The following is a 23,491-nucleotide window of genomic DNA, read 5'->3' as shown; positions in this document are numbered from 1 at the left end:
ACTATCCTACACAAAGAGCTCCCCAACAGTTATCTCATTCCAGACGCTACTGGCAGATAGCTTGGCAATGCAGCTTTGCAAGGCTCTATCGGCCGCTGAGTGGCATACACCACTTTTGTTCTTGACAGTATGTTAAAATGTTCAATGTGCAAAGTCATCAGACAAAATATTACTGTTTTAACTGCCCAGGTTCCTAAAAAAGTGAAAAAAAAGAAAGATACAAGCTTGGTTTAAAAGAAAAGCAATAAAAAGCACACAAACAGCATAGTATAAAGGGGTAATAATAAATAAATATTGCAATGATACCAGTTCACTACACCGGTTAAATATTGCTTCTAAAGACTAGAGGCAGCGACTAGCAGCACATACAAAGAGAACAATTAAGATTCTTCTTTTATGAAAAGAATACAAGCTTGCCTGCACGTGGCAGAGCAGACAGAAACAACGGATTAGTATGCGAATAGTGCAGCGTGAAATAAAAACAGTAAACATTAACTGCAACAACACTGATTCACCACAACAATGAAATATTGCTGGCAGGAACTAAAGGTAGTGATAGCAAGTAGGCACATTGATAAAAAATCTAAACAAAGCTGGCTTAAACAATGAACAGCATACAGACAGCACAGCATGAAGTGGTAATAACAAATAAATGCTGTAATGATACCAGTTGACCACACAAGGTAAATATTGCTGCCAGGGACTCGAGGCAGTGAGCACACTTAGAAAACTTGTGATCAATGTTTCATGAATAAAAAGATGCAAGCCTGCTTCCAGAAAGCACAGTGAAGCAGAAACAATAAACAGTACATGAACAGTAATAACAAATCTTATCGGCAATAACAGTTTCATCACACCAGTTATATAGTGCTGCTAAGGAATAGAGGTAGCAACATTGCCTGCATAAAACTTAACATTGATGTACTGCTCTTCATTCCACTGGTTCCATGTCAGCTTCAGCCCTTACCAATCTGGCGATCTCCCTGAAACATAAAGGAAACAAGCTGCTTCTTGAAAGAAATGATGCTTTCTGTGACACCAAGAATTAACACGTATACCTCATTTTAAGCTCTGAAAGGTAACCAGAGAAAACTAGCTTTATCATTAAGCACTTGAGGTGCAACATATACCACAATATACATAGTAGCCTTTGAAAGTCACCATAAATTTACTTTTCTGACCATGCTGCAAAACGTGGATTCAAATGTAAACAGCAAGAGCATGTTTACATTTTCTTTACAACTAAATATTCCCTGTTAAATACCATTGACAGAATGTACTGTTGGTAATGCCACAGAAAGAAATACAAGAAATGCTCAGTGTATTTGCGGCCTTTAGGAAGTATGCACACACCCTTCAGTCTGGTGCATGGCTTAAATGAGCTTGCAGCTTGGGTTCTTTTGGTCCAACATGAATGCCGCAAAGAGGTGACAGCAAGAGAAAAGAAAACACGAATAGCCTCTATTTGTTGTTTGAACGAGAACAGCATACACTCTGTCATTCTTTTAAACAGCCTGTCATGAAACGTCTGCTTCGCGAAAAGTTTGTCTTAATATAAAACAGCATGACTTCTCGACTTCTCTATTACTTATGCAGACCATTCACAAGCAATTACTTCTTCATGCTGTGTGGCAAGTGGGTAAGCAGCATATAGTGGAAGCTCATTAATTAGCCAGTGCCATGACAAGCAATGCGGCGGCTGCCTCCTCTCTGCTCCGCATGACCTTCAAGACATGCAACTACAGTAAAAGCTCATTATTTCAACCCCCATTAATTCAAATATCTGAGTAATTCAAATTGTCAGCACTGCCCCACAGCCAACACCCATCTACTATGTCTCGAATGCTTGCCAATTCAGGCATTACAGGTCTCGCAATGATTAATCCCAATGGGATCCCAAAAGCAGGTCACATTTAGGTATTATTCACACAGAACTGATTGTGAAAATGGCTTTTTTCAATCATGAACTGCATTCTGCAGAGATGACTATGCATCTCTGAGATATGCACAACAGCAAGAGTGACAAATGGATGGCCTTAATTATGACCCAAAGTATGCCAAACACTTAATTTCGGCTTCACTTTTAAGAGCTTCGGCTGCTGGCTGCGCATCAGCAAGCCAACCAAGCCTAGCTGCATGCCATTTTGGATGCTCACCGACAGCCATGTTGGTGACATTGATTATTTCCCTTGCTTCCACCCGCATGGTTCTTTCATTACACCAACACTGTGTGTTTAAGTGCCAGCCAGATGCTGTGCAGTCAAGCCTCCTCAAACTAGGTGAAGCTCCTTTGAGACTTGCACCATTTTAGAGCAGTTTTGCACTCATGCTCTCCATAGTGTGCGCACGACACAGCATAAATGCAAATGCAAAAAATTGCTATTGTCATGCTGTTCTCCAGCAGGTGACCATTTCCAAGTCTTTTACCAAATAAATATATTTTGATGCAAGCAGTTCTTGTAAATTTTTTTAGCTTATTGGATAATTCAAACTTCTAATAAGTCAGATATTTTTTTCCAGCCTCTGAAGTTTAAATTATTAAACCTTACTGCATACAAATGATTATAAGGTGAAGGCAATAAGCCCTAGAACTATTCTTAAGAAAAAGCAACGACAGAGAAGCAGAATTTGTGAAACCATACAGTGTGGTAGAACACTAAAGAAATGTGCAAACGCCAGCATTTATCTTAATTTGCTGTAAGGAGCTATGAAAAAGAAAAAAACTGAAAAAAATTTCATACCGCTTTTTGCATCTAGAAGGAGCATACCGCAGCCATTCTGCTACGCACATCTGAATCTGGCAGTCCGTTGCTTTCGGAAATGAGCTTCGAAGTGTCTCTGCAAGAAATAGCACAATTTAATTGCTTCCAGAGACCTCTGGAGTACTTGCACTCCATTACAAATACTTGCACAGTTGAGTATTACAATGGTCCAATTTTGGCCACTTTCAAAAGAAAACATACTATTCAGAAATGTAAAGCGTTAAGAAACAGTCAGAAACAATTTATTTTACTCTAATATCAAAGCTACTTACTGAGTGCTCAGAATGGTGTTTTCTGTCCACAATATGCCTATACTGCTCAATGGCAGCAAAACATACTGTGTGCAATTTTTTTTCATGAAAATTTTTCATCAATAACACGCCTATTTTGGAACACTATAAGGTGAACCTGGTTTTGCATGCTTGTAGCAAATATAACAGCAACTGTACATGCACTTAGGTAGAAAGTTTGTGATCATTCTGGTAAAGCAGTGGCAGCCAACATGAGGCGAGTGCATTTGCTAAAAGGAAGACAGTGTGCAGTGTGACATCCCTACATACAGAACTAATTTGCATGCCTCATGTGAAGTGCCCTGCACATTTCTAGCATGATTTTTGGCAGATGCAATAAAGCAACATTAACAGCATGTAGACATGCTCTAGGCACGTTTGTTTCACACGAAAAAAGATTCCTTATATTTTTTTTGGATACATGAAAGACCAGACGACCTAGACCCCAAGGCTGCTATCATTAAATGCAGGTAAGCCCTATGAGAACACATTCTAACTTCATTTGTTTGCTCTTTTTATACTAGCAAGCTGCAATGTACAGACTCATTCTTCACAACAAGATGCCACAGATTAGATAACAGAGCTATGTAAACAACTCACAAGGTTTTGTGCCAGTAATAACTGACATGCCAAATAGTTTTGTGTACAGATGCATGAGTAGACTGTGGTTGTTAAAATTCTGAGCCGACAGACTGGGAAATATTAAACATTTGCCCAGAGCACATAAATAAAAGTAGAGCAAAGAGTACCTGTTACGACAAGAAGCAGCTGAAGGCCAATAAATGAACGCTTCCCTTTTCTTCCGGTCAGCGAGAAGTCTCGTGCCAAGCTGTCACAAATGCACTTTTTCATAACCTGACGTAAGCCATCTTTAAGTGATGATCCCCCTATGAGTGAGAGGTGTGCCACCTTAAAATAGAAACGTGCACAATGGTGAAATAGTGACAACAAAAAGAAAGGGTACTTAAGAATTGCAAAAAAAACCTAAAGGCTAATGACTCTAGCACTATGCTTCTACGGAATGGAAGGTTGGATGAGTTGGAAGCTGCTCATGATGAAAAAGGGGGGGGGGGCCGCAAACAAAACGGAGACAAGGAAAGAAGACAACAGGACGAGCGCCCTGTTGTCTCCTTTCCTTGTCTCCGTTTTGTTTGCGGCCCTTCCCCCTTTTTCATCATGGACCATGCTTCTAAAACCAAGGAAGCTTGTAATAAACTATTGCAGTATAGAACTACTGACTACACATTCAAGTTCAAATGCCACTGTGACTTTGCAATACTTAACAGTTGTTCATCTGAGTTATAAATGGTTAGGAACATCATTTACAAGTGATTTCAATGCTGCACTCACTAGGTCAGATCTCTTTTTTGCAACACAGAGGTGCTGCTCAAGTTGTTCAAGGCTTGAGTGCGTTGAAAGAGGAAGCAAGTCGAGAACAGTGCTATCCACGGGTTCTGCTGCTGCTGTCGATGGCTGCAAATGCAGCACGATGGTGTTCTGTAGGTTCTTAAGTATTTTCAGCTGCTCATTCATCAAGACTTTCATTTCCTTCAGCATTCTGATGGTCTTCAGCTGCAATGCTAAAAGATGTGAACAACAAATCTCCATTAGAAAAACAGAACATTACCATCACTGGAAGCTCATTAATATTTGCTAAGCGAATTTCTAAAGTGCTCAGAATGCCTGTAAAGAGTTAAGGAACACAAACACTGCAGTGACAAATCATGAAAATTAGGGGCTGCCTGATCATTATCATTAAGCAAACATTCTTTGTTGACAAGCACATTGTAACTTTAAAGCAATGCCCTGACACATACTACGTCAAAAATATGCCACTGCAGATGTAAGTTTATTATGTATTAAGTTACATCTGTTTATCTACTGTGCTCTCAAGACTGCCTTGAAATGAACCTCCATGATGCTATCATTCTGCATATATGCAATTGTGATAAACACTCCTGCTGCTAAGGCAAGCAAGTTATCAGATTTGCAATGGTATTATGATCATATGATGTGCACATTATCACATAATTTATGAATAATGACTGCAGCACTCACAGTTTCTATGTGATTTGCCTTGCTGGGGTGCTTGACTGTCTTCGGTAGGTTGCTGCAAGATGGTCGCAGGAGACCGTCTGATTGAAGAAGGTGTAGCCGCTAGTAGAGATAAGGCATGCTCCTTGGATTTAGCTATTTTCGGCGGCGGTGGCTGCGGAACAAAAATAGGGCTTGGATGTGGCAAGTCTGCAAAAGGCACATCATAAGTATTTCCTTCACTGTCACTTTCATCCAAAGAAATCAGGCGTTGCACTGGCCTCCTCTTCCTTTTCTGCCGCACATTTTCAGGTTCAGAACCCAGGTCAGATGTCAGCGTAGCTTGTAATTCCTTCTTTCTTGCCAGATCGTAGTTATCTAGTAAACATTAAACTGCAAAATCAAAATATCACCAAATGCTTTGTCATCTTGCAAAGAATACAAAAAACCTAGATACTAAAAATACTGGCTTAAATGACAGTACAGTAAGTAGCCTTTACTTGTCAACTTTCAGAGTAATATAAACTGAAAGCTAAATGACTAAATACCAAAACTCATAATATAGAAAAAAAAGCAGGTAACCTATAATCAGTTCTACACACGCTTTTAGCGGGGAAGTGGAAGGGAAATGAGGGGCTCGTTATGAAACATGAATGAAACAAACCAACAGTTGGCAAGGCCAAGGAAAGCGTAGGGGATTTCTTTTTAAATTTTGGTTTTTGCTATAGACCAGAATTAGTGCTGTAATCATTTTGGAAACAAAGGTAATTAACCACAAAGTAGAAGGAAAAACAACACGCCAGTGGTGGGAACCAAACCCACGACCTCCGAATATCACGTTGAGTGCTCTTCCAACTGAGCCACATCAACCGCTCTTGCTACTCTTTAGGGTATTAATGTTGCCTGTAAACAAACCTCGAGAGTGTTCACCAGCACCACCCTTCTTTCAGTTCCCTGCTAATAGCTAACGAGGGTCTCGATTCTGGCAGTCTTGAAGCCATAGGCAGCATAAGAGGGTTCTCGCGCAGTTTCCGCCCTCTCTGTCGATCACGCTCTACATGAAGCTGGCAGTAACACAAGACGTTCCATGTCCACTGCTAAGGAGAAGGGTGGCACTGCTAACACTCTCAAGGTTTGTTTACAGGCAGCATTAATACCCAAACAAGTAGCAGGTTGGACAGTCGTTGATGTAGCTCTCGGAAAAGTAACGGACACGATATTCACAGGTCGTGCGTTCGGTTCCCACTATAGGCGTGTTGTTTTTCCTTGTACTTTGTAGTTAATCACCTTTCTTTCCAAAATGATTAAAGCACTAATTCTGGTCTATAGCAAGAACCAAAATTTTAAAAAAACCTGCGCTTTCCTTGGCCTCACCAACTGCGGGGTTCTTTCATTCTACACACGTTGACACACATAGCTATGTACAAGCTACAGAATTGTGACACTACAGCCTATGCTACCCAGATTTGCACTGATCAGCAGCTGTACACACAGAATTACTAAAATTGTATATTTCTGTGAAGCCTACCTGAGAATATTTCAGGCTAGGCTACAGGCATAAAAATAATCCCATTTTGAGTGTGTAACTAACATACGTATGATGCTTACAAGTATTTCAAATAGTGCTTACCACAAGTCCACAACACTCTACATCTGTACTTCTTCCAATGGTCAGATGGCTTTTCATTGCTCTGTACTGCCTCATTTATTCTGCGCGAATTTTTGTGAGGCGGCCACGCAACAGTATTTTCGGCAATTATCCATGAAGATGGAACGACAGAAACTTCCTATTGATCTTGGAAATGTACAACGCTGAACAATTTAGAACCTGAAAGCACACATTAAAAAACACAAATCTTGAAACTTCAAACCAAAAGTACAAATAACATGCTAAAACACCAAATGTTATCAAGAAAGCTGCAATTCTTGCACGCTGATGGAGCTTTAAAATACATTTGTAATAAGTGTCTACCCCTTCCTGATATCCTCTTCAGATTTAGGCACTTTTGCATGCGTGCAGAAGAGGGAAAACTGCATATGAATTTGGTCCATTTGGGAGGCACACACACTTATGCTGAATGTCATCCACATTCCAAACTGAAATATTCCGCGAAAGTCCTTTTGCAGAGACAATCATCAATTCTGATGATGGAAGAGGGTTCAGAAAAAGGTTGCCTAAAGTTGTGAAAAAATGTCCACAGATGTAAATACTTCCTGACGAGCACAAAAAGTTAGTTATTAAAACAATGTGACCATTTTTCAAGCGAACGCAGTTGTCACGTTTGCCGAGTTTCAACACTGTGTCCTTCGTTTCCAGCATGGAGTACTGTATGCCTTCAAATCCTGGAGGCACAGCTGATCCATCACAGTGCTGTCCAGACAGTTTAACTGGCACATCCAGTGAATATGAGCTTGCTTGGCTCACACTCCTCCTCTCACTGAGGCGTCGAATAACTTGCTGAAGAGCACGCGCATGTGATTTCAGCAGCAGTTTGACTTGATAGAGGAAGTTCTCAAAAGGAAAGGCTGAAAACTCATCCAGAGGGCCAAACCTTCGAACATCATCAGTGATATGCAAAAGAGAGTGAAGATTGTAGACATAAATGCCTTTGCCATACAATGACCCAGCTTCAGTAACGAATTCATGAAGAAGACGTTCGGCAGTATTTGCATGAACCATGCTGTGCTTTGGGCAGACAAGAATGGTAATGGCAATGCTGAGTTTCATGAAGTGCTTGAAGTATTTTTCTTCCAAATTTCCTTTCAGTGCAACAGGACCATAGTATATCAGAAAATTCCTGAATTCTACCGCTTTCCACTGCTCTAAAAAGCGAAGTCCTCGTGGTCTTCTTTTCATATCACTAGGAGCAAAGGAAGCAAATTTTTCCAGCCTCCCAGAAACACTCAGCTTCGATGCATGGTTCATCTTAGAAAAGCAAGGCCTCGTAGATGTCCAGTGCTGCACAAGCAGCCTTTTCATGACGCCTAGACATACCATGTGCATGTAATCCAGTGGAAATTGGCTAACAAGGCCAATTCCCAGGCACTGAAGAGGGGACTGACCCCGGTGATGATCACTGTGCACCTGGTTCTTAAAGCTTTCGTCTGTGTGCAAAGGGCTGTCATGTTCAGTGAAAATGACCTTCCTGTCCAACTCGGAGTATGTGCCCTTTTGCACACACTTTTCACAGCCAAAGTATGCTGCATGCCCTTTTATGCATTTGATATAAGCTCTTGCAGGGGCATCACAGATGAAAGCATGGAGCCTCACTGTAAATGACCTGCCACAGTACACAAGTCCACTCTCTAGCAGCCCCATCATTTCACTAACGAAGTCCTTCAAATATAAGTTCAAGTCCTCAGGTTTGCCATCTCCCTCAAAGAGTGCAGCAATGAAAGGAGAATGGTTTGAACTTTCTCTGACCAGTACAAGTATAGGCCAGAACTGTCGCCGAGAGCTGCGAGAAATAGGGAGGCCGTCTACATTTACAACTAAGGACAGTGTGTCCAACCCTTCCGGAACATGATTGGAAATATGGTCAATCAGGTTGGGCGTCACTCCAAAGTAGTGGTACTGGCCGCCACACATGGACACAAGCTCCGTCTTCCTCTGCGTCTTCAAGAGTGTTCTGGCATCCAGCGGTAGTTCAGGATGGTAAGCACTGAGAATTTTCAGCAGTGAATTTAGGTGCGAGGCAGGTACGTTATTCTCGAGGGCCCATGTTCGCAGATCGCGCTCGAGAGACGGTGAGGTATCGGAAGGCAATACGCTAGACGCATTTGTGTCCTGACTGCTGCCAACGTGAGATGACACACTCTCCGCTTCAGATGTGTCGAGCTCAGCAAAGCTCATGTCCGAGGAGTCATAGCGGCCGCCGACCGTGCTCGCGCCAAAGTCGCTGCATGCAGCGAATTGGTCAGCTGAAGGTGCTGAATTCTGCAGAGAACTTCCACTTGAACCTCCAGGTCTTACCTGTACTTCAGGGTCTACAAAACCTTCCGTAATGTCGCTAACTGACCCACTGCTATCAGTAACTTCACCCTGATCGCTCTCGTCGGCATTTTCCAGCTCTTTCTCGATGGCACTAGCTATTCTCCGTCGCCTCTGTCGGTTGCTGACATCGCTGAATGAGTTCTTCACTCTCTTCATTTTGACAGTGAACAATATTCCTGACCATAACGCGTTAGTACAGAAAAATGAGTGCACGCTATTTCGCGACACTAAAACACCGACGTACCATAACACGTTAGCACAGAAAAATGTGCCTCCGCTTTGCTACACTGAAGCAATGAAAGTTCCCACCACTGGTACAATGAAGGTGAATAAATATCAGCAAAGGCACTCACCGTTACAGTTATTCGCCGGCACACTTCCACCGCGGACAGACATGATGTCGTTTGGCGGCATAGAGCTATTTAGGCGGGAAACATGGCGGGAAATAACTATTGATGATGTCGCTGGTGATTAGACTGACTAGCTAGTCGTTTTTTTCACTGATCTCCACTCAGTGCTTTTTTCCAGTGGTTTTTTTATGCAAACGCAGAAAGTATATCTTAAAAAAATATGACACAATTAAGTCTAGGTGCTTAGAAATGCATCGAAGTAACAAAATCTTTTTGTTAAGTCAATTAACTTTTAGAAAAAAAAAAGAACAGGTTCCGGTTTCGAGTGATTGATATGGCTTCCGCGAATTTCTTGACGAGTTTACCAAACAAACCTCCGTTCTCAGTGCAAGAAAGCAGGGTGTGAAGAAAAGTGTCTTTCGCAGTGTGCATGCAACTTGACGGCACATTATATATATATATACACACACACACGCACAATCACGGAGTGCAGGCATGGATTCTAATGTTGTTTACGTGTGTAATGGCGCAACGTTGCTCTGCGATGTTGTTCGAACGATGACAGATGGTATGTTATGCTAACCAACTTCTGATAATGTGACTGCAACATTGGCAGATAGTGTGTTATTTTAACCAACTTATGGACACATTGCTACAACGTGGTAGTATGTTGCACAACATTAGAAAACATTGGCAGTATTGTAGCAACGTTGAGGAGACATTTTGTGCTACTAGGGTTCTGGTATCTACTGCTCTGCTGTGCATCAGGAGCTCGACAACGACGACTGTGCATCGACAGGCGCCTGCTGATGCCACGAAAAGCGGAGCGCGGAATCGGTTTGCTCAGTTCGGCAGCGGTGCACCAGCGGACACACACCTTAAAACGTATCCCTTCTTTTGCAGCTGACAGCGCAGTGGCACCTACCCTGACCGGATTGTCTACCGAGCCGGGCCATTTACGCATCTTCTGGTATCTACTGCTCTGCTGCGCATCAGGAGCTCGACAACGACGACTGTGCATCGACAGGCGCCTGCTGATGCCATGAAAAGCGGAGCGCGGAATCGGTTTGCTCAGTTCGGCAGCGGTGCACCAGCGGACACACACCTTAAAACGTATCCCTCCTTTTGCAGCTGACAGCGCAGTGGCACCTACCCTGACCGGATTGTCTACCGGGCCGGGCCATTTACGCATCTTCTGGTATCTACTGCTCTGCTGCGCATCAGGAGCTCGACAACGACGACTGTGCATCGACAGGCGCCTGCTGATGCCATGAAAAGCGGAGCGCGGAATCGGTTTGCTCAGTTCGGCAGCGGTGCACCAGCGGACACACACCTTAAAACGTAACCCTCCTTTTGCAGCTGACAGCGCAGTGGCACCTACCCTGACCGGATTGTCTACCGGGCCGGGCCATTTACGCATCTTCTGGTATCTACTGCTCTGCTGCGCATCAGGAGCTCGACAACGACGACTGTGCATCGACAGGCGCCTGCTGATGCCATGAAAAGCGGAGCGCGGAATCGGTTTGCTCAGTTCGGCAGCGGTGCACCAGCGGACACACACCTTAAAACGTATCCCTTCTTTTGCAGCTGACAGCGCAGTGGCACCTACACTGACCGGATTGTCTCCCGGGCCGAGCCATTTACGCATCTTCTTGTATCTACTGCTCTGCTGCGCATCAGGAGCTCGACAACGACGACTGTGCATCGACAGGCGCCTGCTGATGCCATGAAAAGCGGAGCGCGGAATCGGTTTGCTCAGTTCGGCAGCGGTGCACCAGCGGACACACACCTTAAAACGTATCCGTTCTTTTGCAGCTGACAGCGCAGTGGCACCTACCCTGACCGGATTGTCTCCCGGGCCGAGCCATTTACGCATCTTCTTGTATCTACTGCTCTGCTGCGCATCAGGAGCTCGACAATGACGACTGTGCATCGACAGGCGCCTGCTGATGCCATGAAAAGCGGAGCGCGGAATCGGTTTGCTCAGTTCGGCAGCGGTGCACCAGCGGACACACACCTTAAAACGTATCCCTCCTTTTGCAGCTGACAGCGCAGTGGCACCTACCCTGACCGGATTGTCTACCGAGCCGGGCCATTTACGCATCTTCTGGTATCTACTGCTCTGCTGCGCATCAGGAGCTCGACAACGACGACTGTGCATCGACAGGCGCCTGCTGATGCCATGAAAAGCGGAGCGCGGAATCGGTTTGCTCAGTTCGGCAGCGGTGCACCAGCGGACACACACCTTAAAACGTATCCCTTCTTTTGCAGCTGACAGCGCAGTGGCACCTACCCTGACCGGATTGTCTACCGGGCCGGGCCATTTACGCATCTTCTGGTATCTACTGCTCTGCTGCGCATCAGGAGCTCGACAACGACGACTGTGCATCGACAGGCGCCTGCTGATGCCATGAAAAGCGGAGCGCGGAATCGGTTTGCTCAGTTCGGCAGCGGTGCACCAGCGGACACACACCTTAAAACGTATCCCTTCTTTTGCAGCTGACAGCGCAGTGGCACCTACCCTGACCGGATTGTCTACCGGGCCGGGCCATTTACGCATCTTCTGGTATCTACTGCTCTGCTGCGCATCAGGAGCTCGACAACGACGACTGTGCATCGACAGGCGCCTGCTGATGCCATGAAAAGCGGAGCGCGGAATCGGTTTGCTCAGTTCGGCAGCGGTGCACCAGCGGACACACACCTTAAAACGTATCCCTTCTTTTGCAGCTGACAGCGCAGTGGCACCTACCCTGACCGGATTATCTACCGGGCCGGGCCATTTACGCATCTTCTGGTATCTACTGCTCTGCTGCGCATCAGGAGCTCGACAACGACGACTGTGCATCGACAGGCGCCTGCTGATGCCATGAAAAGCGGAGCGCGGAATCGGTTTGCTCAGTTCGGCAGCGGTGCAGCAGCGGACACACACCTTAAAATGTATCCCTTCTTTTGCAGCTGACAGCGCAGTGGCACCTACCCTGACCGGATTGTCTACCGGGCCGGGCCATTTACGCATCTTCTGGTATCTACTGCTCTGCTGCGCATCAGGAGCTCGACAACGACGACTGTGCATCGACAGGCGCCTGCTGATGCCATGAAAAGCGGAGCGCGGAATCGGTTTGCTCAGTTCGGCAGCGGTGCACCAGCGGACACACACCTTAAAACGTATCCCTTCTTTTGCAGCTGACAGCGCAGTGGCACCTACCCTGACCGGATTGTCTACCGGGCCGGGCCATTTACGCATCTTCTGGTATCTACTGCTCTGCTGCGCATCAGGAGCTCGACAACGACGACTGTGCATCGACAGGCGCCTGCTGATGCCATGAAAAGCGGAGCGCGGAATCGGTTTGCTCAGTTCGGCAGCGGTGCACCAGCGGACACACACCTTAAAACGTATCCCTTCTTTTGCAGCTGACAGCGCAGTGGCACCTACCATGACCGGATTGTCTACCGGGCCGAGCCATTTACGCATCTTCTGGTATCTACTGCTCTGCTGCGCATCAGGAGCTCGACAACGACGACTGTGCATCGACAGGCGCCTGCTGATGCCATGAAAAGCGGAGCGCGGAATCGGTTTGCTCAGTTCGGCAGCGGTGCACCAGCGGACACACACCTTAAAACGTATCCCTTCTTTTGCAGCTGACAGCGCAGTGGCACCTACCCTGACCGGATTGTCTACCGGGCCGGGCCATTTACGCATCTTCTGGTATCTACTGCTCTGCTGCGCATCAGGAGCTCGACAACGACGACTGTGCATCGACAGGCGCCTGCTGATGCCATGAAAAGCGGAGCGCGGAATCGGTTTGCTCAGTTCGGCAGCGGTGCACCAGCGGACACACACCTTAAAACGTATCCCTTCTTTTGCAGCTGACAGCGCAGTCGCACCTACCCTGACCGGATTGTCTACCGGGCCGGGCCATTTACGCGTCTTCTGGTATCTACTGCTCTGCTGCGCATCAGGAGCTCGACAACGACGACTGTGCATCGACAGGCGCCTGCTGATGCCATGAAAAGCGGAGCGCGGAATCGGTTTGCTCAGTTCGGCAGCGGTGCACCAGCGGACACACACCTTAAAATGTATCCCTTCTTTTGCAGCTGACAGCGCAGTGGCACCTACCCTGACCGGATTGTCGACCGGGCCGGGCCATTTACGCATCTTCTTGTATCTACTGCTCTGCTGCGCATCAGGAGCTCGACAACGACGACTGTGCATCGACAGGCGCCTGCTGATGCCATAAAAAGCGGAGCGCGGAATCGGTTTGCTCAGTTCGGCAGCGGTGCACCAGCGGACACACACCTTAAAACGTATCCCTTCTTTTGCAGCTGACAGCGCAGTGGCACCTACCCTGACCGGATTGTCTACCGGGCCGGGCCATTTACGCATCTTCTGGTATCTACTGCTCTGCTGTGCATCAAGAGCTCGACAACGACGACTGTGCATCGACAGGCGCCTGCTGATGCCATGAAAAGCGCAGCGCGGAATCTGTTTGCTCAGTTCGGCAGCGGTGCACCAGCGGACACACACCTTAAAACGTATCCCTTCTTTTGCAGCTGACAGCGCAGTGGCACCTACCCTGACCGGATTGTCTACCGGGCCGGGCCATTTACGCGTCTTCTGGTATCTACTGCTCTGCTGCGCATCAGGAGCTCGACAACGACGACTGTGCATCGACAGGCGCCTGCTGATGCCATGAAAAGCGGAGCGCGGAATCTGTTTGCTCAGTTCGGCAGCGGTGCACCAGCGGACACACACCTTAAAACGTATCCCTTCTTTTGCAGCTGACAGCGCAGTGGCACCTACCCTGACCGGATTGTCTACCGGGCCGGGCCATTTACGCATCTTCTGGTATCTACTGCTCTGCTGCGCATCAGGAGCTCGACAACGACGACTGTGCATCGACAGGCGCCTGCTGTTGCCATGAAAAGCGGAGCGCGGAATCTGTTTGCTCAGTTCGGCAGCGGTGCACCAGCGGACACACACCTTAAAACGTATCCCTTCTTTTGCAGCTGACAGCGCAGTGGCACCTACCCTGACCGGATTGTCAACCGGGCCGGGCCATTTACGCGTCTTCTGGTATCTACTGCTCTGCTGCGCATCAGGAGCTCGACAACGACGACTGTGCATCGACAGGCGCATGCTGATGCCATGAAAAGCGGAGCGCGGAATCGGTTTGCTCAGTTCGGCAGCGGTGCACCAGCGGACACACACCTTAAAACGTATCCGTTTTTTTGCAGCTGACAGCGCAGTGGCACCTACCCTGACCGGATTGTCTACCGGGCCGGGCCATTTACGCATCTTCTTGTATCTACTGCTCTGCTGCGCATCAGGAGCTCGACAACGACGACTGTGCATCGACAGGCGCCTGCTGATGCCATGAAAAGCGGAGCGCGGAATCGGTTTGCTCAGTTCGGCAGCGGTGCACCAGCGGACACACGCCTTAAAACGTATCCCTCCTTTTGCAGCTGACAGCGCAGTGGCACCTACCCTGACCGGATTGTCTACCGAGCCGGGCCATTTACGCATCTTCTGGTATCTACTGCTCTGCTGCGCATCAGGAGCTCGACAACGACGACTGTGCATCGACAGGCGCCTGCAGATGCCATGAAAAGCGGAGCGCGGAATCGGTTTGCTCAGTTCGGCAGCGGTGCACCAGCGGACACACACCTTAAAACGTATCCCTTCTTTTGCAGCTGACAGCGCAGTGACACCTACCCTGACCGGATTGTCTACCGGGCCGGGCCATTTACGCATCTTCTGGTATCTACTGCTCTGCTGCGCATCAGGAGCTCGACAACGACGACTGTGCATCGACAGGCGCCTGCTGATGCCATGAAAAGCGGAGCGCGGAATCGGTTTGCTCAGTTCGGCAGCGGTGCACCAGCGGACACACACCTTAAAACGTATCCCTTCTTTTGCAGCTGACAGCGCAGTGGCACCTACCCTGACCGGATTGTCTACCGGGCCGGGCCATTTACGCGTCTTCTGGTATCTACTGCTCTGCTGCGCATCAGGAGCTCGACAACGACGACTGTGCATCGACAGGCGCCTGCTGATGCCATGAAAAGCGGAGCGCGGAATCGGTTTGCTCAGTTCGGCAGCGGTGCACCAGCGGACACACACCTTAAAATGTATCCCTTCTTTTGCAGCTGACAGCGCAGTGGCACCTACCCTGACCGGATTGTCGACCGGGCCGGGCCATTTACGCATCTTCTTGTATCTACTGCTCTGGTGCGCATCAGGAGCTCGACAACGACGACTGTGCATCGACAGGCGCCTGCTGATGCCATAAAAAGCGGAGCGCGGAATCGGTTTGCTCAGTTCGGCAGCGGTGCACCAGCGGACACACACCTTAAAACGTATCCCTTCTTTTGCAGCTGACAGCGCAGTGGCACCTACCCTGACCGGATTGTCTACCGGGCCGGGCCATTTACGCATCTTCTGGTATCTACTGCTCTGCTGTGCATCAGGAGCTCGACAACGACGACTGTGCATCGAGAGGCGCCTGCTGATGCCATGAAAAGCGGAGCGCGGAATCTGTTTGCTCAGTTCGGCAGCGGTGCACCAGCGGACACACACCTTAAAACGTATCCCTTCTTTTGCAGCTGACAGCGCAGTGGCACCTACCCTGACCGGATTGTCGACCGGGCCGGGCCATTTACGCACCTTCTTGTATCTACTGCTCTGCTGCGCATCAGGAGCTCGACAACGACGACTGTGCATCGACAGGCGCCTGCTGATGCCATGAAAAGCGGAGCGCGGAATCGGTTTGCTCAGTTCGGCAGCGGTGCACCAGCGGACACACGCCTTAAAACGTATCCCTCCTTTTGCAGCTGACAGCGCAGTGGCACCTACCCTGACCGGATTGTCTACCGAGCCGGGCCATTTACGCATCTTCTGGTATCTACTGCTCTGCTGCGCATCAGGAGCTCGACAACGACGACTGTGCATCGACAGGCGCCTGCAGATGCCATGAAAAGCGGAGCGCGGAATCGGTTTGCTCAGTTCGGCAGCGGTGCACCAGCGGACACACACCTTAAAACGTATCCCTTCTTTTGCAGCTGACAGCGCAGTGACACCTACCCTGACCGGATTGTCTACCGGGCCGGGCCATTTACGCATCTTCTGGTATCTACTGCTCTGCTGCGCATCAGGAGCTCGACAACGACGACTGTGCATCGACAGGCGCCTGCTGATGCCATGAAAAGCGGAGCGCGGAATCGGTTTGCTCAGTTCGGCAGCGGTGCACCAGCGGACACACACCTTAAAACGTATCCCTTCTTTTGCAGCTGACAGCGCAGTGGCACCTACCCTGACCGGATTGTCTACCGGGCCGGGCCATTTACGCGTCTTCTGGTATCTACTGCTCTGCTGCGCATCAGGAGCTCGACAACGACGACTGTGCATCGACAGGCGCCTGCTGATGCCATGAAAAGCGGAGCGCGGAATCGGTTTGCTCAGTTCGGCAGCGGTGCACCAGCGGACACACACCTTAAAATGTATCCCTTCTTTTGCAGCTGACAGCGCAGTGGCACCTACCCTGACCGGATTGTCGACCGGGCCGGGCCATTTACGCATCTTCTTGTATCTACTGCTCTGGTGCGCATCAGGAGCTCGACAACGACGACTGTGCATCGACAGGCGCCTGCTGATGCCATAAAAAGCGGAGCGCGGAATCGGTTTGCTCAGTTCGGCAGCGGTGCACCAGCGGACACACACCTTAAAACGTATCCCTTCTTTTGCAGCTGACAGCGCAGTGGCACCTACCCTGACCGGATTGTCTACCGGGCCGGGCCATTTACGCATCTTCTGGTATCTACTGCTCTGCTGTGCATCAGGAGCTCGACAACGACGACTGTGCATCGAGAGGCGCCTGCTGATGCCATGAAAAGCGGAGCGCGGAATCTGTTTGCTCAGTTCGGCAGCGGTGCACCAGCGGACACACACCTTAAAACGTATCCCTTCTTTTGCAGCTGACAGCGCAGTGGCACCTACCCTGACCGGATTGTCGACCGGGCCGGGCCATTTACGCACCTTCTTGTATCTACTGCTCTGCTGCGCATCAGGAGCTCGACAACGACGACTGTGCATCGACAGGCGCCTGCTGATGCCATGAAAAGCGGAGCGCGGAATCGGTTTGCTCAGTTCGGCAGCGGTGCACCAGCGGACACACGCCTTAAAACGTATCCCTCCTTTTGCAGCTGACAGCGCAGTGGCACCTACCCTGACCGGATTGTCTACCGAGCCGGGCCATTTACGCATCTTCTGGTATCTACTGCTCTGCTGCGCATCAGGAGCTCGACAACGACGACTGTGCATCGACAGGCGCCTGCAGATGCCATGAAAAGCGGAGCGCGGAATCGGTTTGCTCAGTTCGGCAGCGGTGCACCAGCGGACACACACCTTAAAACGTATCCCTTCTTTTGCAGCTGACAGCGCAGTGACACCTACCCTGACCGGATTGTCTACCGGGCCGGGCCATTTACGCATCTTCTGGTATCTACTGCTCTGCTGCGCATCAGGAGCTCGACAACGACGACTGTGCATCGACAGGCGCCTGCTGATGCCATGAAAAGCGGAGCGCGGAATCGGTTTGCTCAGTTCGGCAGCGGTGCACCAGCGGACACACACCTTAAAACGTATCCCTTCTTTTGCAGCTGACAGCGCAGTGGCACCTACCCTGACCGGATTGTCTACCGGGCCGGGCCATTTACGCGTCTTCTGGTATCTACTGCTCTGCTGCGCATCAGGAGCTCGACAACGACGACTGTGCATCGACAGGCGCCTGCTGATGCCATGAAAAGCGGAGCGCGGAATCGGTTTGCTCAGTTCGGCAGCGGTGCACCAGCGGACACACACCTTAAAATGTATCCCTTCTTTTGCAGCTGACAGCGCAGTGGCACCTACCCTGACCGGATTGTCGACCGGGCCGGGCCATTTACGCATCTTCTTGTATCTACTGCTCTGGTGCGCATCAGGAGCTCGACAACGACGACTGTGCATCGACAGGCGCCTGCTGATGCCATAAAAAGCGGAGCGCGGAATCGGTTTGCTCAGTTCGGCAGCGGTGCACCAGCGGACACACACCTTAAAACGTATCCCTTCTTTTGCAGCTGACAGCGCAGTGGCACCTACCCTGACCGGATTGTCTACCGGGCCGGGCCATTTACGCATCTTCTGGTATCTACTGCTCTGCTGTGCATCAGGAGCTCGACAACGACGACTGTGCATCGAGAGGCGCCTGCTGATGCCATGAAAAGCGGAGCGCGGAATCTGTTTGCTCAGTTCGGCAGCGGTGCACCAGCGGACACACACCTTAAAACGTATCCCTTCTTTTGCAGCTGACAGCGCAGTGGCACCTACCCTGACCGGATTGTCTACCGGGCCGGGCCATTTACGCGTCTTCTGGTATCTACTGCTCTGCTGCGCATCAGGAGCTCGACAACGACGACTGTGCATCGACAGGCGCCTGCTGATGCCATGAAAAGCGGAGCGCGGAATCTGTTTGCTCAGTTCGGCAGCGGTGCACCAGCGGACACACACCTTAAAACGTATCCCTTCTTTTGCAGCTGACAGCGCAGTGGCACCTACCCTGACCGGATTGTCTACCGGGCCGGGCCATTTACGCATCTTCTGGTATCTACTGCTCTGCTGCGCATCAGGAGCTCGACAACGACGACTGTGCATCGACAGGCGCCTGCTGATGCCATGAAAAGCGGAGCGCGGAATCGGTTTGCTCAGTTCGGCAGCGGTGCACCAGCGGACACACACCTTAAAACGTATCCCTTCTTTTGCAGCTGACAGCGCAGTGGCACCTACCCTGACCGGATTGTCTACCGGGCCGGGCCATTTACGCATCTTCTGGTATCTACTGCTCTGCTGCGCATCAGGAGCTCGACAACGACGACTGTGCATCGACAGGCGCCTGCTGATGCCATGAAAAGCGGAGCGCGGAATCGGTTTGCTCAGTTCGGCAGCGGTGCACCAGCGGACACACACCTTAAAACGTATCCCTTCTTTTGCAGCTGACAGCGCAGTGGCACCTACCCTGACCGGATTGTCTACCGGGCCGGGCCATTTACGCATCTTCTGGTATCTACTGCTCTGCTGCGCATCAGGAGCTCGACAACGACGACTGTGCATCGACAGGCGCCTGCTGATGCCATGAAAAGCGGAGCGCGGAATCGGTTTGCTCAGTTCGGCAGCGGTGCACCAGCGGACACACACCTTAAAACGTATCCCTTCTTTTGCAGCTGACAGCGCAGTGGCACCTACCCTGACCGGATTGTCTACCGGGCCGGGCCATTTACGCATCTTCTGGTATCTACTGCTCTGCTGCGCATCAGGAGCTCGACAACGACGACTGTGCATCGACAGGCGCCTGCTGATGCCATGAAAAGCGGAGCGCGGAATCGGTTTGCTCAGTTCGGCAGCGGTGCACCAGCGGACACACACCTTAAAACGTATCCCTTCTTTTGCAGCTGACAGCGCAGTGGCACCTACCCTGACCGGATTGTCGACCGGGCCGGGCCATTTACGCACCTTCTTGTATCTACTGTTCTGCTGCGCATCAGGAGCTCGACAACGACGACTGTGCATCGACAGGCGCCTGCTGATGCCATGAAAAGCGGAGCGCGGAATCGGTTTGCTCAGTTCGGCAGCGGTGCACCAGCGGACACACGCCTTAAAACGTATCCCTCCTTTTGCAGCTGACAGCGCAGTGGCACCTACCCTGACCGGATTGTCTACCGAGCCGGGCCATTTACGCATCTTCTGGTATCTACTGCTCTGCTGCGCATCAGGAGCTCGACAACGACGACTGTGCATCGACAGGCGCCTGCAGATGCCATGAAAAGCGGAGCGCGGAATCGGTTTGCTCAGTTCGGCAGCGGTGCACCAGCGGACACACACCTTAAAACGTATCCCTTCTTTTGCAGCTGACAGCGCAGTGACACCTACCCTGACCGGATTGTCTACCGGGCCGGGCCATTTACGCATCTTCTGGTATCTACTGCTCTGCTGCGCATCAGGAGCTCGACAACGACGACTGTGCATCGACAGGCGCCTGCTGATGCCATGAAAAGCGGAGCGCGGAATCGGTTTGCTCAGTTCGGCAGCGGTGCACCAGCGGACACACACCTTAAAACGTATCCCTTCTTTTGCAGCTGACAGCGCAGTGGCACCTACCCTGACCGGATTGTCTACCGGGCCGGGCCATTTACGCGTCTTCTGGTATCTACTGCTCTGCTGCGCATCAGGAGCTCGACAACGACGACTGTGCATCGACAGGCGCCTGCTGATGCCATGAAAAGCGGAGCGCGGAATCGGTTTGCTCAGTTCGGCAGCGGTGCACCAGCGGACACACACCTTAAAATGTATCCCTTCTTTTGCAGCTGACAGCGCAGTGGCACCTACCCTGACCGGATTGTCGACCGGGCCGGGCCATTTACGCATCTTCTTGTATCTACTGCTCTGGTGCGCATCAGGAGCTCGACAACGACGACTGTGCATCGACAGGCGCCTGCTGATGCCATAAAAAGCGGAGCGCGGAATCGGTTTGCTCAGTTCGGCAGCGGTGCACCAGCGGACACACACCTTAAAACGTATCCCTTCTTTTGCAGCTGACAGCGCAGTGGCACCTACCCTGACCGGATTGTCTACCGGGCCGGGCCATTTACGCATCTTCTGGTATCTACTGCTCTGCTGTGCATCAGGAGCTCGACAACGACGACTGTGCATCGAGAGGCGCCTGCTGATGCCATGAAAAGCGGAGCGCGGAATCTGTTTGCTCAGTTCGGCAGCGGTGCACCAGCGGACACACACCTTAAAACGTATCCCTTCTTTTGCAGCTGACAGCGCAGTGGCACCTACCCTGACCGGATTGTCTACCGGGCCGGGCCATTTACGCGTCTTCTGGTATCTACTGCTCTGCTGCGCATCAGGAGCTCGACAACGACGACTGTGCATCGACAGGCGCCTGCTGATGCCATGAAAAGCGGAGCGCGGAATCTGTTTGCTCAGTTCGGCAGCGGTGCACCAGCGGACACACACCTTAAAACGTATCCCTTCTTTTGCAGCTGACAGCGCAGTGGCACCTACCCTGACCGGATTGTCTACCGGGCCGGGCCATTTACGCATCTTCTGGTATCTACTGCTCTGCTGCGCATCAGGAGCTCGACAACGACGACTGTGCATCGACAGGCGCCTGCTGATGCCATGAAAAGCGGAGCGCGGAATCGGTTTGCTCAGTTCGGCAGCGGTGCACCAGCGGACACACACCTTAAAACGTATCCCTTCTTTTGCAGCTGACAGCGCAGTGGCACCTACCCTGACCGGATTGTCTACCGGGCCGGGCCATTTACGCATCTTCTGGTATCTACTGCTCTGCTGCGCATCAGGAGCTCGACAACGACGACTGTGCATCGACAGGCGCCTGCTGATGCCATGAAAAGCGGAGCGCGGAATCGGTTTGCTCAGTTCGGCAGCGGTGCACCAGCGGACACACACCTTAAAACGTATCCCTTCTTTTGCAGCTGACAGCGCAGTGGCACCTACCCTGACCGGATTGTCTACCGGGCCGGGCCATTTACGCATCTTCTGGTATCTACTGCTCTGCTGCGCATCAGGAGCTCGACAACGACGACTGTGCATCGACAGGCGCCTGCTGATGCCATGAAAAGCGGAGCGCGGAATCGGTTTGCTCAGTTCGGCAGCGGTGCACCAGCGGACACACACCTTAAAACGTATCCCTTCTTTTGCAGCTGACAGCGCAGTGGCACCTACCCTGACCGGATTGTCTACCGGGCCGGGCCATTTACGCATCTTCTGGTATCTACTGCTCTGCTGCGCATCAGGAGCTCGACAACGACGACTGTGCATCGACAGGCGCCTGCTGATGCCATGAAAAGCGGAGCGCGGAATCGGTTTGCTCAGTTCGGCAGCGGTGCACCAGCGGACACACACCTTAAAACGTATCCCTTCTTTTGCAGCTGACAGCGCAGTGGCACCTACCCTGACCGGATTGTCTACCGGGCCGGGCCATTTACGCATCTTCTGGTATCTACTGCTCTGCTGCGCATCAGGAGCTCGACAACGACGACTGTGCATCGACAGGCGCCTGCTGATGCCATGAAAAGCGGAGCGCGGAATCGGTTTGCTCAGTTCGGCAGCGGTGCACCAGCGGACACACACCTTAAAACGTATCCCTTCTTTTGCAGCTGACAGCGCAGTGGCACCTACCATGACCGGATTGTCTACCGGGCCGAGCCATTTACGCATCTTCTGGTATCTACTGCTCTGCTGCGCATCAGGAGCTCGACAACGACGACTGTGCATCGACAGGCGCCTGCTGATGCCATGAAAAGCGGAGCGCGGAATCGGTTTGCTCAGTTCGGCAGCGGTGCACCAGCGGACACACACCTTAAAACGTATCCCTTCTTTTGCAGCTGACAGCGCAGTGGCACCTACCCTGACCGGATTGTCTACCGGGCCGGGCCATTTACGCATCTTCTGGTATCTACTGCTCTGCTGCGCATCAGGAGCTCGACAACGACGACTGTGCATCGACAGGCGCCTGCTGATGCCATGAAAAGCGGAGCGCGGAATCGGTTTGCTCAGTTCGGCAGCGGTGCACCAGCGGACACACAACTTAAAACGTATCCCTTCTTTTGCAGCTGACAGCGCAGTGGCACCTACCCTGACCGGATTGTCTACCGGGCCGGGCCATTTACGCGTCTTCTGGTATCTACTGCTCTGCTGCGCATCAGGAGCTCGACAACGACGACTGTGCATCGACAGGCGCCTGCTGATGCCATGAAAAGCGGAGCGCGGAATCGGTTTCTCAGTTCGGCAGCGGTGCACCAGCGGACACACACCTTAAAATGTATCCCTTCTTTTGCAGCTGACAGCGCAGTGGCACCTACCCTGACCGGATTGTCGACCGGGCCGGGCCATTTACGCATCTTCTTGTATCTACTGCTCTGCTGCGCATCAGGAGCTCGACAACGACGACTGTGCATCGACAGGCGCCTGCTGATGCCATAAAAAGCGGAGCGCGGAATCGG

At 50.7% G+C, this 23,491-nt stretch overlaps 2 long non-coding RNA genes across 2 annotated transcripts; both read right to left on the bottom strand.

The window, feature by feature from the left end:
• Window positions 1–771: 771 nt before the first annotated feature.
• LOC144132563 (uncharacterized) lies at window positions 772–3,838 on the bottom strand. Its single transcript, XR_013314849.1, has 3 exons — window positions 3,802–3,838; window positions 2,742–2,838; window positions 772–983 (listed from the first exon to the last, which is right to left on the bottom strand). It is a non-coding gene; the product is annotated as an uncharacterized LOC144132563 (long non-coding RNA).
• Window position 3,839: 1 nt separating this feature from the next.
• LOC144132562 (uncharacterized) lies at window positions 3,840–5,326 on the bottom strand. The gene is made up of 3 exons (XR_013314848.1): window positions 5,111–5,326; window positions 4,403–4,632; window positions 3,840–3,961 (listed from the first exon to the last, which is right to left on the bottom strand). It is a non-coding gene; the product is annotated as an uncharacterized LOC144132562 (long non-coding RNA).
• Between the last annotated feature and the right edge of the window lie 18,165 nt (window positions 5,327–23,491).

Source organism: Amblyomma americanum, chromosome 5 (assembly GCF_052857255.1).
Source record: "Amblyomma americanum isolate KBUSLIRL-KWMA chromosome 5, ASM5285725v1, whole genome shotgun sequence".
NCBI classification, from domain to species: domain Eukaryota; kingdom Metazoa; phylum Arthropoda; class Arachnida; order Ixodida; family Ixodidae; genus Amblyomma; species Amblyomma americanum.
Note: the sequence above shows the minus strand (reverse complement) of the source record. Positions and strands in the feature narration are given on the sequence as shown.